The 12,241-nt window shown below is 42.8% G+C and overlaps 8 non-coding genes across 8 annotated transcripts; 4 read left to right on the top strand and 4 right to left on the bottom strand.

Annotated features, from left to right (window-relative positions):
• Positions 1–3,756: 3,756 nt before the first annotated feature.
• On the top strand, positions 3,757–3,947 carry LOC115058369 (U2 spliceosomal RNA). Its single transcript, XR_003842056.1, has one exon. It is a non-coding gene; the product is annotated as a U2 spliceosomal RNA (small nuclear RNA).
• A 562-nt stretch (positions 3,948–4,509) lies between these two features.
• On the bottom strand, positions 4,510–4,582 carry trnam-cau (transfer RNA methionine (anticodon CAU)). Its single transcript has one exon. It is a non-coding gene; the product is annotated as a tRNA-Met (tRNA).
• A 1,134-nt stretch (positions 4,583–5,716) lies between these two features.
• Positions 5,717–5,790, bottom strand: trnat-agu (transfer RNA threonine (anticodon AGU)). Its single transcript has one exon. It is a non-coding gene; the product is annotated as a tRNA-Thr (tRNA).
• Positions 5,791–6,053: 263 nt separating this feature from the next.
• trnap-agg (transfer RNA proline (anticodon AGG)) lies at positions 6,054–6,125 on the top strand. The gene has a single exon. It is a non-coding gene; the product is annotated as a tRNA-Pro (tRNA).
• A 2,374-nt stretch (positions 6,126–8,499) lies between these two features.
• Positions 8,500–8,581, top strand: trnas-uga (transfer RNA serine (anticodon UGA)). Its single transcript has one exon. It is a non-coding gene; the product is annotated as a tRNA-Ser (tRNA).
• A 988-nt stretch (positions 8,582–9,569) lies between these two features.
• On the bottom strand, positions 9,570–9,651 carry trnal-aag (transfer RNA leucine (anticodon AAG)). The gene has a single exon. It is a non-coding gene; the product is annotated as a tRNA-Leu (tRNA).
• A 1,499-nt stretch (positions 9,652–11,150) lies between these two features.
• trnam-cau (transfer RNA methionine (anticodon CAU)) lies at positions 11,151–11,223 on the top strand. Its single transcript has one exon. It is a non-coding gene; the product is annotated as a tRNA-Met (tRNA).
• Positions 11,224–11,787: 564 nt separating this feature from the next.
• LOC115057809 (U2 spliceosomal RNA) lies at positions 11,788–11,978 on the bottom strand. Its single transcript, XR_003841960.1, has one exon. It is a non-coding gene; the product is annotated as a U2 spliceosomal RNA (small nuclear RNA).
• Positions 11,979–12,241: the final 263 nt, after the last annotated feature.

Raw genomic sequence — 12,241 nt, 5'->3', positions numbered from 1 at the left:
ACCAAATGCAATCAAAGCAAATACCAAGTAATTAAATAATGGGCAGGTTAAATCAAAATAAAGTGTACAAAAAGAAATATTTTAAATACTTAAACACTGCCCAAAGAAATTAATACAAAGCTACTAATTCAAAGAAAACAATCCAAGAAAACAAAAGAAATGAATCACTACTCAAAAGAAACCAAAAGTAGTTATAAATTAACCCACTAAATCCAAATAAACGACTTAATACAAGAAAACAGAATAGAAATAAACGAAACTAAATAATCAACCCCAAATTAAACCCCATGCATCACTCATACAGGAAATCCTTAAAAGTCAGGTCCAGGCGTCTGCCATGGACGCGACCAAGTTGGTGCTGGTGACAGTAAAGAGTACAAGGTTGCCTGTCACCAAGCCACAGTCATTCAAATAAGCTGCGCAGTTAAGCCGGAGTCCGAGCCGACACACCACTACAGCCTGCGCAGGAGGCAACACTGCCGAAGTAGGCAAAGCAGCAGGAGAACAGTGCAGCCGAAGGGGACGAAGACAAAGCAGCAACCGGGAGGAGACAAAGCAGCAACCGGGAGGAGACAAAGCAGCAACCGGGAGGAGACAAAGCAGCAACCGGGAGGAGACAAAGCAGCAACCGGGAGGAGACAAAGCAGCAACCGCTCCAGAAGCCAGCGGTGACGGTAGTACTCGTCCGTGGCAGCCTCAGCCAGTTAGAGGGTCCCGGAAGTGCGTCAAATGCTGACACAGAGCTAGAGAGAGAAACCCGCACAGTTAGTCGCCATCCATCCAAACTCGGCAGTCAGCAGAACCTGCAGAGCAAGCAGTGCCGCCGGACTGCTAACAACACGGCTGACCCGGAAGTGAATCAGGGAGGGTGCAGGAAGGGCAAGAGAACGCTGCCTCCTTTAAAGCATGACCAGGTAACGGCCGCCAGGTGTACCTAATTAATCACAGCGCCCTCTATACTGCTACATCACTTTTCCAGTTTAAAGGCACAACAGCAGCATCCAGCTTCTCTATCAGAGTTGTGAAGTTCTGTCTCCTCAGTATCTACAGATCAGTTCATTTCTCTCCACCTCAGAGGACCGGAAGTCAGCTGATCAGCTGTGTGACCGTAAATCAACAGGAGACATTTTACAGCAAGTCAACGTCCTGTTTTCTACTTTTGGACTGAAACTTGACAAAATAGCGATTTTTACATAGGAATTGGTTTGCGTAGTGATCCACACAGAGGAAGGCAGAGAGCATCCTAAAATACTCGGACCATCCACTTCATACCATCATAGTGGATCAGAGAAACCACAGCGGTGGACTGTTCATCTATTTACCATGTAGGACGGAAAGATCCAGAAAATCATTCATTCCCACTTTACAACTCCTGAACTGTTAGAAGAGAAGACACCAAACAGCAGAATTTTGAATAAAGTGTTTCTGATTCTGATCATCTCCGTTAGAGCTTTATTGTGTATTTCAGTGTGTGTGCAGTTTGGGACACATTCATAAAACAGGGCAGAACCAGCAGATGGAGCTGTTTGGATGTTTCTATCATATGATGATGAAATCTAAAGGCTCTCTGATCATCACATTGAGAAGTTCATCTGGTTTGTGATATTTCTTCATATGATAGTGAGGTAAAATGTGTTCAGTGGGATGTGTGTGTATCCAGCAGGACTGACAGCTTCATGTGGGATTCTCACAGAGATGATTCAAACCTGATCACAGTGATCAGTATGGATATACAGTATGTTTGCTGTCAGTGGAGGAAACTCTCAGACAGGACTAATAGTCATGTTTGGGATGTTCCTGGATTTGAGTTGAATGAGTGTAAATTCTCTCTGATTTTAACACACGTTCACACATCCACCTCTATTCAGACATGGAGTTTACATATTGTTTGGAATTGGTTTGTAATGAAGATGATCAGTGTTTATAGCTCATAACCTGATCACAGATCAATAATCAGCCATTGGAAGACGCTCTGAAACTTTCTTCTGCAGTCAGAACTCATCCACCTTCAGACTGGACATCTTCTGACTGTAGAACTGGAGCTTTTTATACATCTCACTGCAGCACAATAAAGTCCTCTGTGAGTATTGTGTGTCCCACAGTGTACATGACATCTGAGCAGCAATACTTCCACCTGCTGGAGATGTATTGTTACTACAGCTGTAAAATAAATCTATCAGAACATGAACTCAGTCTGTAGAATCCAGAAGATTAATGACACACTTTGTCCTGCTGTTATGGAATCAAATCCTACTTTAGGTTTTCTATATATTAAACTGATGAGCACTGTTGGGGATCAAACAGAAAAGGACAAACGTATTAAACAAGATTTTTCTTTTCTTTTAATTAACAGAAACAATGTCACAACAAAGAACAATTTACATAATTCTGAAGTAAAACTAAAAAAATGGACAAAAACAGACCCTGTTTAAGAAACGTTAACTAAGCATAAGGAGACTGAAGCTTAAACATTAATGAACAGAACATACTGACTCATAAATGGCACACTGTAATTTTAAACATTTCCTGTAATAGCAGATGTACAACTTGAAATTTGGAGGAAATCTTTTGCCTCATAAGTACAACAGTGCAGTTTTTCCTGGACCTCAAGGGCCAAAGTAGCAATCGTGCGCGTTGTATAATGCCCAGCTCTGCTCTGGATCCAGCCTGTGTACAAAATCAGGTGAATGTGATGGCTGATGATGACTGAGCTCTTAGTGTAACACATCATGGATTCTAGGTCTCCCACATGAATGCCTTTTATAGCAGGCATTGCTTCCTAATGCTGAAATGAGAGAATGAACAAACAGTTTCTATCAACAGTTAATTGATGAATCAGTTGAATGAGGACAGATGTGACTGAAAGCAAAGTCATCAGTGAGGATCTTTTCAAAGAGGACCCTCAGACAAAGAAGCTGGGTCACAGCACACAGACAGGGATTTCCAACATTTACTCCAGGTTACGCAATTTTCCGGAAATAACTTAGTGGAAGTGTGACGTAGTCACCAGATTTTTCTCTGTTCTGAGGAGTATTGCTTGCTGAATGTGGTGACGTCATTTGGTGCGTTTTCATTGATCCGATTCTGAGTGTTACATTTGTCCCGTGTTACTTTAGTAACACTGCCATGTTTGAGTTGAAATAAGTTCAGTGACTCTTTAAAATGATCGCGGTACTGATGCTAATCCCGTTAGCCGGTCTATGGCGTTTTCTATTGCATGTTAGCATTAAGCGGACATAACGGATTTTATGTTAAGATAAAATGATGGCAGGAATGCTGGTTAAAATGACTTAGAATGCTGTTTTAAATATGTGTGTGTTCAGTTGTGGTTTTTATTCTGTGGATGACAAAGTATCATTTTATTATTCTCTCTTTCGGTCGAAAAAAAGCCGAGTCCAGTCGAGGAGAGCCGAATCTTCAGAGAATCCGTGCAGACAGGGGGGTTATTTTGATGGACACACCATGAGGCCAATCACATGAGAGGACAAACTGATGTTTTCACAATAATATTCAGCTGGTAAATTGACATAGATATGAAGTTTTACAGGTGACCGAGAAGAGACGTTTTCTTTGCTCTACAACGTAACTTTGTGAAAATAACATGTCTGTGGTTGTTCTCTGATCCCTCCTTCGTTTCTTCATGTCTTCTGTTTGTGTCTCTCTCTCGGAGTGATGTTGTTACTGAAGCCGACTCTGACCCCTCACTGAGCGGGTCGGTGCGGAGAAACACTCCGTTACCTCCGACAGCTGAGCGGTATCGCTTCTCGGCCTTTTGGCTAAGATCAAGTGTAGTATCTGTTCTTATCAGTTTAATATCTGATACGTCCCCTACCCGGGGACCATATATTAAATAGATTTTTGGAACAGGGAGATGGAATAGGGGCTTGCTCCGTCCACTCCACGCATCGACCTGGTATTGCAGTATCTCCAGGAACGGTGCACTCCCTCTGTGTGTTCAATACAAGTCCTGTTCAGCTCAACATCACCTTAAACACATGATGGTGTCTTCATGTGTGTAACGCTGAGTGTACAGAGTGTTCATGTTCAGTTTATGGTTTTACAATCAGTGATGCATTCATGTAGAAACATCAGTTTAATGTTGCAGCTGATTTCATCAGGTTATATTCTGCTGATCAGACTGAATCAATAAAGTTTTGTTTCAACACGTCATCGTTTAAATGTTGGTTGTGTTTTGCATTTGTCAGCTGAATCCACAGAGTGACTGAAATGATGAAGTAAATCCAGGAAAGGAAAAACATTTGGCTCTGAATCTCAATGTAGATTTGAACAAAGAGCTCCAGCTGAAGAAAACAATGCTGTCTGTTTCCAGATGATGAAGAACTCAGTTCTCAGTTGATGCTCAGTTATCTCCATCTAGTGGACAGATGGTAGAAGTTGACTCCTGAAAAGAGCAAGTGACTTTTCCTCAGATCAAATTTCTTCTCTTCACTTGTTTCCGCATTTGAGGTTTAAATACAACCACTAACTCCTCATTATTAACTAAAACTGTGCCCCGTGTGAGGCTCGAACTCACGACCTTCAGATTATGAGACTGACGCGCTGCCTACTGCGCCAACGAGGCCTGGAACAGGCGGAGCACCCAAAGGACACGTCGGGGGCACCCAGCACAGCACAGACTAACCTCAGGGGAACAGACCGTTGCCAAAAGGAAAGGAACATCATCAAAATCAAAAACGGGACAACTTTCATAAATCTGACCTGCAGGGATTATCACAACGTTCATCAGAACCAACAACAACCACTCTTGTCCAGATATTGCAGGTAAAAGCTGTAATACAGGAAGTGATGGTTTTCATCAGTTTGTTTCAGTGATGAGCAGGAACTCCACTGAGAGCAAAGCTCTGCTGGGGTTTGAACGCAGGATGTCCTGTTTACAAGACAGACACTTTAATCAGCTTAGCATCAGTGCTGCCAGTTTCTCTGCAGTTGTTCTCTGAAACCGTCTGTGTCTGTATCATAGAAAAAGTAAAAACAAACGGGAAAATAACACTCAGTAACATTTATGTTTCCATTTCAACATTTCTGAAGCACTGATTTACAGGAAAACGTCATTTATCTCAGAATGGGGATCAAATCCATGACTGTGGTGTTATTAGCACCACGCTCTAACCAGCTGAGCGAACCTAACTTTTGAGATGTTGAGGATAATTCTAATTCTACATGCTACATTCTACATGCTAAGCGAGCGCTCTACCATTTGAGCAGTCTGAAAGTGGCCTTACAGTAAAGACTGCCTGATGGCCTGCCTGAAGTGTGGGTGGTCAAAACTTTGTCCCCAAACACATCTTACAGCAGTCGAGAAAAGAAAAGCAGTTTCTGTCAGAAGTGGGCTTTGAATTCACACCTCCAGGAGAGACTGCGACCTTAGACCGCTCGGCCATCCTGGAAATTCTTCAAAGCAGCTCCAACAATCTATCAACGCTCCCACCAATATAAATCAGCACCCCTGAATACTGATTCTGTGATGTCACAAATGTTCTAATGACATCAAAGCCTGTTCAACACAAATCCACAGCAAATCCACAGCACTCTGCTCAGCTGTTTTTGCTGGATAGTATCTGGTTTGGTTTCACCTCTTCCACAAAACTTCAGGCTGCTCCAAAGAGACTGTGACAGTTAACTGACTGGTCAGAGAGAGTGCTGTGTCTTTTTAACAGAACTTACATGAGTTCAACAGCCTTAAATTTTATCAATGAGGCACTGCTGGGATTGGAACCCAGGATCTCCTGTTTACTAGACAGGCGCTTTGACCAACTAAGCCACAGCACCACTCCGATGTACAGGGATGTATTTTGGATCTGAAAATACCCCCAACATACGTGGCTGACCATCGTTTCTTTAGCATATAATAAACTGTCACATTAATGTCCTGAATGTGCTGTGTGTAAATAATGAGGTTAATCAAAAAAAAAAAAACAACCCACAAACGTTCAAAAGGAGATGCTGATTCTGTGATGTCACAAAGGTTCGAATGACATCAAAGGGATCAAAGACTCCTCCCACTTTTTTGTCATGACCTCCCCAGCCCACATGGCTCGTTGGTCTAGGGGTATGATTCTTGCTTAGGGTGCGAGAGGTCCCGGGTTCAAATCCCGGACGAGCCCATCTGTTGCCTTTCAATCAATAAGGGTGCTAACTGTTACACTATGGAGCTGTGTGAGGTTTGCTGTCTGGTTGTTAGTTGCAGTATCTTGGCAACTGAAGCAAGAGCAATGGTAGTTTTGTGGCTCATGCTGTGCTGAGGAGAAGGGATATTGGTGATTGACTGCTTTTCACAGGAGACAAACTTTGGTAGGAGTCATGATGGTCAGCCACTTACTTTGCAATATTTTCAGATCCTCTGTACATCTTGGTACTTCTTTGTACTACTTTTGTGGTGCTGAGCTCACCATTTGAAGCAAACATGAGAGAGTGTGACGTATGCATCTGTGTTGCGTGGGGGATCAATGATTCTGGTTTCATACCGGAGCTGCTCTCTGCTCTGATTACACTGATTAACATCAGCTGAGGTCCAATCAGAACCTGAGTCCAGATGGAGCATTCAGGTTCGGTCTGACTTTTCTTTAAATTGCTTTTAATTATTTTGTTTTATTTTTATTGTGCATGTTTTAAAAAGTACTGAGACTTCCACCTGCAGTCTACCGGCTTCACTGGTTGGAAAGTCAAGTCAAAGTGTGTTGAAGTCTATGGGGTTTCATACAGACAGAGTGAAAGGTATCATGTTCTGAGATGCTGCATGTGGTCAGTATTGGGATTGAGCCCATGACCTTGGTGTTACCAGCACCACACTCTCACCATTGCAGTTAGCTGTGTATGAGGCAGCTGAGCTGCAGACCATTCAGTGTGTAGTGGGTTTGAATCCTGACTGTCCATGTTGGTCCTTCTTGAACATTCTCTAAATATAGATGGACTGCATCTACTTTCAAAACTGTTGTCAGATCTTTCATTTTTTTCCAACGAGGAACGATGAACACTGACGAGGATGGGATTCGAACCCACACGTGCAGAGCACAATGGATTAGCATGGATTATCACCAACTTTACTGCAACTGCAAGCTATGCTTTGTGAAAAGGTACAATGTAGCACATTGTTTGTTATTTGCATCACTGCCTTAGCAAAGGATGGTTTCCATCATCCACCTCTGGGTTTTCAAGAAATGAAATATGACAAGAACAGACAATAAACTGACAACAGGGCATTAAAATGGGCCACACTCAGACCCCACATGGCCCAAAGGACAAGGTGTTTGACTTTGGATCAGAAGACCGAGGCTTTGAGGCCCTGGCTGCAGTAGACAAGAGAACCTGTTAATGTTGTTGCATGGTCCTGTGTTTAGCAGAAGGAAATTGGTGAGTGCCTTTTCATCGGAGACAAACTTTGGTAAGAGTCATGAGAGTGAGGCACTTCTGTTGGCTACAAGACATTATGGGCTCGACTGGGATTTCAACCCAGGACACTTCCTGTACTACAGCTTTTACCTGCAGTCTGTGAACAAGAGAAACTGTAATTTTGTGTTTAGCAGAAGGAAATTTGGTGATTGACCACTTTTCACAGGAGACAAGAATTAAGGCATTTATAATTGCAACATGGCATGACATTCATTGATTGATTATAAATGATCAGCTCAGAACCAAACAGTGTATCTTTCATCCAAAGACACACTCCACTCTCCACACAGGAGGTGTTTCAGGTGTCTGTTTGTACACAAGCTGCATGAATGTGACACAGAGCTCATGTTTAAAGTATTTTTCTTTAGTTTTACAATCAGTTATTGTGTCTGGAGCTCTGACTGTTTCCAAAAGTGCAGGTGACCTAAATTCAGCAGGACAGGCAGCATTATCAACGGCCTCATCTCATCCAAAAGGTTTCATCAGACAGATGCTGTCACAGGAGCTCAGCAGCCATCTGGTTAGCTAAAGCTGCCCACCAAGCAGGGGATGTAGCTGAGCGGTAGAGTGCATGCTTTGCATGTATGAGGCCCCGGGTTCAATGCTGAAATGAGAGATGAAAAGCTATCCAACAGTTAATGGAAAATTTAATCACATCAGTGGAGGTGTAGAGGAAAGGGACAGCACAGCTGTGGTAACATCAACATGTAGTGGCAGAAAAGGCAGTAAACATTGCTCAATGTAGTTTGTTATTTGCATCACTGCCTCAGCAGAGGTGGGTTTTGGGCCCAGCACTCTTCCACTGCTCCACTGCTGCTTCACACTCAGCTGTGAACCGATCCAATGAGTGCTGTCGTTCTCAGGCTGATGGTGCTGAAAGGAGCACATCATCTGCAAAATCCTCCAGATACTGACCTGGAACCCCTCCTCAGACTATTTCTCTGACTTTTTTGGGGGGTTGGGGGGCCAGCTTCATGCCGGTGTGTGATGAGCCTGTCGTTAGCACACACCCTCTGGTCCCCCTTCTTGAAGGGCTGTTAATGATTACTTTTGTTACTTTATTTATTTAGGAAACCTATGCAGCTAATGGTTGTTGTGGCCGAGTGGTTAAGGCGATGGACTTGAAATCCATTGGGGTTTCCCTGCGTAGGTTTGAATCCTGCCAACAACGGCTAGTCATTTTTGACCAAGTTTCCCAGTGAGAGAGCTCCAGAGCAGGTTAGAGAATATCTGTAATATGCACGGCATTAAAATATGGGACAGCTGATTCATGTTGTTAGGACTCATCTTAGAGGATCAGCGCACTGACTGGTGCTCAGTTTTCATTATCAAGGTCGGTGATAGGGACACACCTTTAGTTCCACTTCCAGGCCATGGACGCAAGAACGAGAATAGCAACACTGCAACAGTGTTTCTGCAAACAAGGCAAGAGAGGAAGCCTGACAAAAAATTTCAGATAATGTAAATTAATATAGATGATATAATGTATCATTATATTTACATAACTTTAATTCCTTCCTTAACATTGTCTCACAATGAAGAATACATGGAAATCACTTAGATTAGGGCCGGGGTCGGCAACCTGTGGCTCCAGAGGAAAAGCTTATTTTGGAAAAAAATAAAAATAACAGTTAATGGTCAATTAATTTATTTTGTCTTATTTATTTAGTATAGTTATTTTGGAACCTTATTTCTTTGGAGATTCAGATGCTCTTGTGACTTTAAAATAAATTTTGTTTTAAAAGCTAATAGCTTGCTCAGAAGCACAACTGGAGCGACATTGAAAGGCTTCCCAAACCAACGTTGTTGGCAACGGTTGGTTGCGCGGGGAAACCCCAATGGATTTCTAGTCCATCGCCTTAACCACTCGGCCACAACAACCACACACAGCAAAGCTCCCAGCACAGCTTCCAACTCTTTTTCCTTGAGGGAATTATACTGGAGATGACAAACCTGGAGGGGAAACGTGTGTTTGGGGACATCTGGAGAGAATTGGACCTGGTAGACCTCCAAACCTACCTGGGTCTGAAAAGGCTGACTGTGATGTTTCTCATTTCAGCCCAGCTGGTGTTGGTATCGTCTGTCACTGTAACTTTTGTTCACAGGGAGATGAAAAGTGCCTGACTTAGTGGATTGGTTTTCATTGACAAGAAACAAACTGGCAGTGGTGGGATTCGAACCCACGCCTCTGAAGAGACTGGAGCCTTAATTGAGCGCCTTGGACCGCTCGGCCACACTACCACACACGGTTCCAGTTCTGTTGTTGCTTCTGTCGGGCAGAACTCAAAGGTACCATGTTTGTCTTTTGAGCTTCATTAACAGAGCGCACTCTATGGTGGAGGTCATGAGAAAAAGTGGGAGGAGTCTTTGATCTCTGTGATGTCATTAGAACCTTTGTGACATCACAGAATCAGCATCTCCTTTGATGGTTACTGATGGAACAGGAAAAGGTCAGATCCTGATATAATCTTGTGAATCCACAAGTATGCCTTTCTTTGTTTGTGTACCAACAGCCTGAGCTCTGGTTCTGACTTTGTTTTGATGAACCTCATTATTTACACACAGCACATTCAGGACATTAATGTGAGTTTATTTTCTGCTAAAGAAACCTTGTTCAGACTCATGATGGTCAGCCACGTATGTTGGGGGTATTTTCAGATCCAAAATACATCCCTGTACATCAGAGTGGTGCTGTGGCTTAGCTGGTCAAAGCGCCTGTCTAGTAAACAGGAGATCCTGGGTTCAGTGTCTCATTGATAAAGTTTAAGGTTGTTGAGTTAAATTCATATACGTTTCATTAAAAGGACACAGCACTCTCTCTGACCAGTCACTTAACTGCACAGTCTTCATGTCTCCCAGCAGCTCCTTGTTGCTAAAGTCAGATGTTGTAGAAAAAAAGTACTTCTGGGTTTTCATCAGCTGTAGGTTACAACAATGAACATTATAGATATGACAGACAGAGTTCTCAATGTTTTCCTGTTAATCAGTGCTGCTGAAAATCTCATGTAGTGTGTATAAACAGCAGAGGATGGTTTTGATCCATCGACCTCTGGGTTATGGGCCCAGCACGCTTCCACTGCACCACTCTGCTCGTTACGTTCAGGTTGACATGCAAACGTTCAGTTTGCAGTGTCCTCTGTCCATGACTTGTTCTAAGAATGTGTTAAACAATGTGTGTGAGTGTTGTTGTGGGTGTGTATCTACTGTAACAGACCGACTGTAGCTGAATAGATAGAACGGTTTCATCCTCCTCCTGGTCTGTAGACCAGTTCTATAAATGTTATCTCATAATTTTGGACCTTCAAGGACACACACTGTGTAACAGGAGCTCAGTGGACAGGTGATAAACAGAAACTTAGGTTCAGTGGAAAAGTACAGAGTAAGGATACATGCTGTCTTTAAACAAAGCCAACTGTAACACTGTCATATTTTAATGTTGTGCAGATTACAGAGACTCTCCAACATCCTCTGTAGCTAACCCCCCACTCCCACCCTGCTGCTACAGACCAACAAGTAAACATATGCAACGTAAAATACAATAAAATATATAAAAACAAACATAAGAAAAACATTTGATTTGGGTTGTTGGTTGTCCCTGCAGGTTAGATTTATGAAAATTGCCACGTTTTTGATTTTGATGATGTTCCTTTTGGCAACGGTCTGTTCCGCTGAGGTTAGTCTGTGCTGTGCTGGGTGCCACCGACGTGCCCGGGGTCCTTTGGGTGCTCCACTTGTTGCAGGCCTCGTTGGCGCAGTAGGCAGCGCGTCAGTCTCATAATCTGAAGGTCGTGAGTTCGAGCCTCACACGGGGCACAGCATTAGTTAATAATGAGAATTTAGTGGTTTAAACCTCAAATGCGGAAACAAGTGAAGAGAAGAAGTTTGATCTGAGGAAAAGTAACTTCCTCTTTTCAGGAATCAACTTCTACCATCTGTCCACTAGATGGAGATAACTGAGCATCAACTGAGAACTGAGTTCTTCATCATCTGGAAACAGACAGCATTGTTTTCTTCAGCTCAAACAATCTGCTGGAGCTCTTTGTTCAAAACTAATTAAATTAAACTGTTTTTTAAACTGTAAATTAACTAATTAAATAATTCCAGTGACTGTAGATTCAGCTGACAAATGCAAAATACAACCAACATTTAAACGATGACGTGTGGAAACAAAACTTTATTGATTCAGTCTGGTCAGCAGAGTATAACCTGATGAAATCAGCTGCAGCATTAAACTGATGTTTCTACATGAATGCATCACTGATTCTAAAACCATAAGCTGAACATGAACACTCTGTACACTCAGCGTTACACACATGAAGACAACATCATGTGTTTAAGGTGATGTTGAACTGAACAGGACTTGTATTGAACACACAGAGGGAGTGCACCGTTCCTGGAGATACTGCAATACCAGGTCGATGCGTGGAGTGGACGGAGCAAGCCCCTATTCCAGCTCCCTGTTTCAAAAATCTATTTAATATATGGTCCCCGGGTAGGGGACGTATCAGATATTAAACTGATAAGAACAGATACTACACTTGATCTTAGCCAAAAGGCCGAGAAGCGATACCGCTCAGCTGTCGGAGGTAACGGAGTGTTCCTCCGCACCGACCCGCTCAGTGAGGGGTCAGAGTCGGCTTCAGTAACAACATCACTCCGAGAGAGAGACACAAACAGAAGACATGAAGAAACGAAGGAGGGATCAGAAAACAACCACAGACATGTTATTTTCACAAAGTTACGTTGTAGAGCAAAGAAAACGTCTCTTCTTGGTCACCTGTAAAACGTCATATCTATGTCAATTTACCAGCTGAATATTATTGTGAAAACA

The sequence above is a fragment of the Echeneis naucrates genome, chromosome 2, assembly GCF_900963305.1.
Source record: "Echeneis naucrates chromosome 2, fEcheNa1.1, whole genome shotgun sequence".
NCBI lineage: Eukaryota > Metazoa > Chordata > Actinopteri > Carangiformes > Echeneidae > Echeneis > Echeneis naucrates.
This window is presented reverse-complemented; position numbering and strand designations above follow the sequence as displayed.